We start from the raw sequence: 6,504 nt of genomic DNA on the forward strand, positions 1-6,504 counted from the left end.
GCAAGGCACCTTCGCGAGAACGGCTGCCTGTTTCACCACCACCAGCTTGCAGAAGACCGGCCGTACCGCATAGTTCTACGAAATATCCACCACGAGGTCGCATCCGAAGATATTTCAGCCTAATTGGCAGAAAAGGGGCACCACGTTGTCCGCATATATGTATACCCCGCGTAGCAGAGTCAATAACGAACCTCTAAATATGAGATTTGTTGACCTGAGAAAAGCGGAGAACAATAACCTTGTCAAATCAATAGCAGTACTATGCAGGCACAAAGTTTCGTGGGAGAAGCCTCGCAAGACGTCGGGCCCTGTACAATGCAACAGATGCCAAGAGTACGGGCACACAAAATCTTACTGCTCGAGACACTGTGTGCAAGGAGTGTGGGGACAACCATCCAAGCAACGAGTGCACACTTGGCAAGGACGAGAATCGGTGTTGTCACCACTGTGGAGAAGCACACGCAGCAAACTTCAAAGGCTGCAAGAAGTACCTGCAATATGCTTTCCAGCAGAAAAACCAGCACAAGGCAAATGGCAGAGATGCAAGCCGCTCCAGAGATCCCCGCCCCAAAACAGCCGCTCCTGCCTGCAGCTTCGTGCCCGGCCAACAATCCTTTGCCAGCGTCCTCCGCGGTACCCAGCCCGCAGAGCGCAGTGCCCGCTCATCGTCTCGCAGAAGGAACACTGGCAGTACTCCCAGCCAATCACAACCTGTTGCCGACAACTGCCCCAACTCAGCCCTTGAGCTCATGATGAAGCAAATGTTCGCCATATTCGACCAACTGATGTCTCTCAGACAGACTCTTTTACAAGCGCTAATGCACACTAGCGCCAAAAATAACAGTGCCTAAAATGAGCTCCCTCAGGATAGCACTATGGAACGCCAACGGAGTCTTTTCGAAAGCGAATGAGATCACAGCCTTCATCGAACTCCACCACATCGATGTGTTTCTGCTCACGGAGACTCACTTCTGCTCTCGAATCACCCTCAGAGTGCCAGGCTACACTCTCCACACCGCCAACCACCCAGACAACAGCCAACATGGAGGAGCAGCAATATTGATCAGGTCGTCCTTGTCGCACCACCCACTTGAGTCATCCTGCCACTGGCATATGCAAGCTGCTGCTATCCGGCTCGGATCCAGCAGAGGCGACTTCAATCTCGCCTCTGTATACTGCCCTCCGGCCTTGAGAGTGACTGAGGCACACTTTCAAGCCCTTTTCGACCAGCTTGGCCCCAAATTCCTGGCAGGAGGAGACTGGAATGCCCAACATCGCTGGTGGGGAAACTACCGCATGTGCCCCCGAGGGAGAACGCTTTTCTCTGCCATTGAGAATGAAGGCATCGAAATCATAGCCACTGGAGAGGCAACGTGCACTTGACTTCGGGCTCTACAAGGGATTCAGACAGGAACAGCTGCGAATACGAAGCCTCCTTGACCTGACGTCGGATCACCTCCCATTACTGATTGAGCTCGAGGAGACTCCCAAGTGGGAAGTTGGAATCCGCAAAATGCTCCCGCCGCGCTCTAACTTGGAAGTATACCGGGCCTGCCTCGAGGACACATTAGATCTCAACGTCACCATAAATACAGCAAGTGAACTGGAGAGCTACGTTGACCACCTCACAGCGAAAATTACGGAAGCTGCTAGACGTGCAGCCCCGCAAACCCTGCCTCACACTCGTACCTTGAGAAGGTCCCTACTAAGCCCTGAAGCCAGGAGTCTCCTTGCCGACAAAAGACGTCTAAGGAGGCTGTACATCCGCAACGGAGACCTCCCCACCAAGGCAGAAATGGTAAGCGCGTCCAACCGGCTCAGACGACTGCTGGCTAGGACTCGAACGGAAAATCTAGACAGCTTCCTTGAAGCAACTGGGCATGACGGCAACAGCACCTTTTCAGTGTGGAAGCTCACCAGAAGCATTAAGATGCAAACAGTTTTTACCTCCCCGATCACGGACCACTCTGGCCTCTGGCTCCGATCGGACGAGGAAAAGGCCAACGCGTTTGCTGACTACTTGGAGACAACCTTCAAGCCATTCGACTTCGCAGACGTTGCACAGCGCCGTAAAGTAGCCGAGTCACTGGCCGCTCCACTGCAGATGGCTCTCCCGATAAGAAGCATCTCCCCCGCGGAAATCGGGACACAGCTGAAAATGCTTGAGCTAAAGAAGACCCCAGGATGCGATGAAATCGACAACAGAGCAGCTAAGACTCTCCCACGCAAAGGAGTCATGGCGCTCGCCACAATTTTCAACTCCATGCTCCGCCTTGGCCACTTTCCGAAGCAATGGAAACATGCGAAAATTGTGATGATCGCCAAACCCGGTAAGCCGCTAACTCAACTTGAGTCCTACCGCCCTATAAGCCTTCTGCCGACGCTCTCCAAAGTCTTTGAGCGACTTCTGCTAAGCCGTCTCTTAGAACTCGACGAGGTCACGCGCCTGGTCCCGGATCATCAGTTTGGCTTCAGAAAGTCTCACGGCTGCCCCGAGCAGGTCCACCGGGCAGTAAAACATGTACTAGAAGCTTTTGAGCAGAAGCAATACTGCGTCGGCGTTTTCCTCGATGTCAAACAAGCGTTTGACAAGGTCTGGCACGATGGTCTTCTGTTCAAGATGAAACTGATACTCCCAGCGCCATACTTCAGCATCCTTAGCTCCTTTCTGGCAGGACGCACCTTTAATGTGGCCGTTAAAGACCAAAGGTCGGCAATTAAGGGCATCAAAGCAGGTGTCCCACAAGGCAGCGTCCTCGGTCCGATGCTGTACACGCTGTATACGGCGGACCTGCCCACACAAGGACAAAGCAATGAAGACCTCAGCCCCGCGAGACTGCTGGTGGCAACATATGCGGACGACACTGCCTTCCTAGCCTCCCAGAAAAACCTGCAAGCTGCTACAAGTGCAGTGCAGGACTGGCTGCTGCAGATCGACACCTGGACAGCTATGTGGAACATCGCTATAAACTGTGCCAAGTCCGCCTGCGTCACTTTTACGCTGCACCCAGACAGCTGCCAGGGGCTACGGTTCGATGGAGGAACCATTGAGCAGACCAACTCTTTCTGCTACTTGGGTGTCCACCTGGATCGAAGGCTCATATGGGGGCCTCACATCGCAGCAACGAGAGCAAAATGCCTGAGAAGACTTCAAAAGCTCGATTGGCTACTAAAGCCTCAAAGCAAGCTGCACATATCCACGAAGACACTGCTTATCAAAACGATGGTAACGCCTATCTGGACATATGCGATCCAAGTTTGGGGCACGTCATCAGCACACCAGCTTCGTCGCATAAGAGTGGTCCAAGCCAAGGCAGCACGCAAGGTGGCTGGCCTGCCATGGTACGTAACAACAGACGCCATCGAACGCGATCTCCGCCTAACAAAGGTCGGAGATCAGCTCAACTTCTTCAGCAGCCGATACTCCGACAAATTGGTGCAGCATCCGAACGCGGCCGCAAGGGCCCTGGCTGAGCCCATCAGTGAGAGGCGCCTCCGAAGGCTACACCCCGACGACCTACCAACGAGGCGCATCACTTAAACATCCCTTTCCCATTATTGTTATATATATTTAGGTCTGTAATTATCATTTAAGTTATTAAATAATAACTATACTCTATACCCTTAACTCCGCTTGGTAGAGATCAGAAGACACTGATCGATTCCAGCACAAAATAAAAAAAAAATAAAAAATAAATAAAAAAAAAAAAAGAGAATTCGATTATCTACACTTTTGGTGTACCCGAATATATTCTCACCAACTGTGGATCGCAATTCCGGTCAAGTTTCCTTGAAGCATTTCTAACTCGCTTTGGAGTTGAGCATAAATGTACTGCAGCCGGGCAGTCTTGCCTGCAATCCGAGCTTATCTCGGTAAAGACCACACTAATTGGTATGTGCAGCTCAATGCAATAAGTGTTGCATTGAGAGCTACACTATACCGAAGCACTGGCTTTCCACCTTATTTCCTTGTTTTTGGCCAAAATATGATCCTGAACCGAAAAGATTACTTTCTGCTTAGTACCTTAGCCGTACAGATACCATGCAATCAGCACGGGAGAAGGCTAAAGAGAATATAAGCAAAGCGGACGAAGCTAATGCGTGGATTTACAAACTTCGTTGCCGAAGGGTACAGTTAAAAGCAGGCGATTCAGTTTATGCACGAAACTTTACTCAGAGTAATGCGAGCAAAAAGTTCAGCTCGAAACTAGCAAAAGTATTTGTGGCAGCTAAAGTTCACAAGAAACTAAGTCCGTTTTATTATCAATTAGTAAAGGGTAATAACATAGGAGTTTAGGAGTTTATCATATGAAAGACATTCATTTCTTCTTTGATGTCTGATTTGGCACGTACGCAGATCATACGATAATGCAGTTAAGCTGAGAAGCGATCGCTGAAAGCTGAACGAAATTCAAAGCACTCATACATACATTACATTGACCTTGAAATTCTGTCCTTGCGATCACCTGATGTCAACCTAATCTATTCCTATTGATCGAAAATAAGTCAATTTAAGCAACAAAACGAAGTAAATTGTATTAAAAAAATTAAAATGTAGTCGATAGATATTATTATTATTGTTAAATCATGAATTCGGATTTGAATATTTCGGTAAATCTTTTGGAAATTTATAATTCTGTTGTAATTTAATCTTTAATTAAATGATTTTGTTATATTTTAATATGAATCGGTGAATATTTATCTTGCCTGTCGAGTACCTTGCTGAATACTGTTGAAATGCGTTAGAGTCTCGGGTAGGGGCAACCTACGGTTTTCTGGTTACTATGGTAGGGAGGGAGAGACGAGAGACATCTAACCCCAAGTTCCCCACATTAGGCATATTGGGTCCTGAGTTTCATGGTGTTTGTCGGAAAGATGATTTTTATGATATTTTAACTGTTATTTTTAATTTTTTTTTTTTTTAAGCGTACATGATATTCGTTATGTCAGTGTATTGGTGTTTATAGGCAGATTGGGAGAGGAAGAACCCCCAGCACGACGAGCTAAATTGAGGAAAAGCAACTTAAGCCACAATAGGCGAAAATGGGAGTTTACGACTGAACGTAGACAATTCATGTGGACTGACACCCTGTATACATGTGAACACTGCATTTCTGTGTGAGAAGCAAGATCACATAGAGAAGGGATAGTAGCAGAATGTGTTTATGCTGATGTAACCCCCAAAGGAAGAAGATTGTCGTGGTTAAATATTTGTTTGAGTTAAATATGAGAAAAAAATTTATTCTTTTTAACGAAAAACAAAACGAAAGTAGAAAAACCCAGTAAAATCCGCCATACATTTGTATGAAGATTTGGGCACGGAAGTGGCCAGAAATGCTTGAGTTGTTGCAATCCCCGGTGAACCAAGACAATCGCGTGTGACGGACACCCAAAACCCCAATCGAAGGGCATTCCATCTTTGCTGCACTTTTCGCAGCTTCTTATAAAGTTGAGAAGAGGGAAAAGAGGAGAAGGTATGCGCACATAATAATATTTCTGCAGACCGTGAAAAATAATATAGTGTTGTTTTATAGAGCCTGATTATTTCGATAGTCCTCATATTAATCGTTGCTAGTGCTCCATAGGACCATTAAGACAAAACAAGTAAGAGGTTCTAGTCGGGAGCTCCCGACTAGGGGATACCCTGAACACTCTTATTAAAACACCAAATAAATTAATAAAAAAAGTTCCCTTGGCAGGGCTCGAACTCGCGACAGACCGCACCACTTGCTATGCCTCTAATCAATAGACACACCAACAATTAAGTACTTATGATAAAAAATGGAACTAAAATAACATTACAAAAAATTGATGCAATTACCATGCTATTAGAATGCAAATCAGACGCGCATGAATGTGTGTGTGTACATGTATACAGAAATTCTTAAAGCTGCTGCCCAATTCAATTGCGCAGTTGCATATAACTTTGGTTTTTCTTAACCGATCTTTATGAAATTTTCTAAAGTATATCTTATTGTACCATAGAATATTTGTGTATTCTGAAAAAGTCAATTGCATTTAAAATGTGGTTTGGCAATAAAAGTTGGGTTATTAACTTGATTTATAGCTCTGTGGTGGTAGCGGGGAGGTGGCGACAGGTATGAAATGAAAGATATTTGAAATATCTATAATATTCTAGAAGCAACATATCATGTTTGGTGGCTCTAGCTCTTATTATTTACCCAATTCGCTAAAAAAAACAGGATGTCGATATCGATTTTTATCGATTGCTTGGAATCGGAGTAAGTTATTGACTATCGGAAACAAACTCGATCTGCGCAGGCACTAGGAGCATCTACATCTAAAATTTCAAGTCTCTAGCTCTTATAGGTTCTGAGATCCTTGCGTTCATACATGCGGACAGACGAACGGACGGACGGACTGACAGACAGACGGGCATGGGTAGATTGACTCGGCTATTGATGCTGATCAAGAATATATATACTTTATGGGGTCGGAGAAGCTTACTTATGCCTGTTACATTCATTTGGATTTTGCACAAAT

This window comes from Drosophila novamexicana, unplaced genomic scaffold (genome assembly GCF_003285875.2).
Source record: "Drosophila novamexicana strain 15010-1031.04,08,12 unplaced genomic scaffold, DnovRS2.1 tig00001983-arrow-arrow-pilon, whole genome shotgun sequence".
In the NCBI taxonomy this organism is placed as follows: Eukaryota; Metazoa; Arthropoda; class Insecta; order Diptera; family Drosophilidae; genus Drosophila; species Drosophila novamexicana.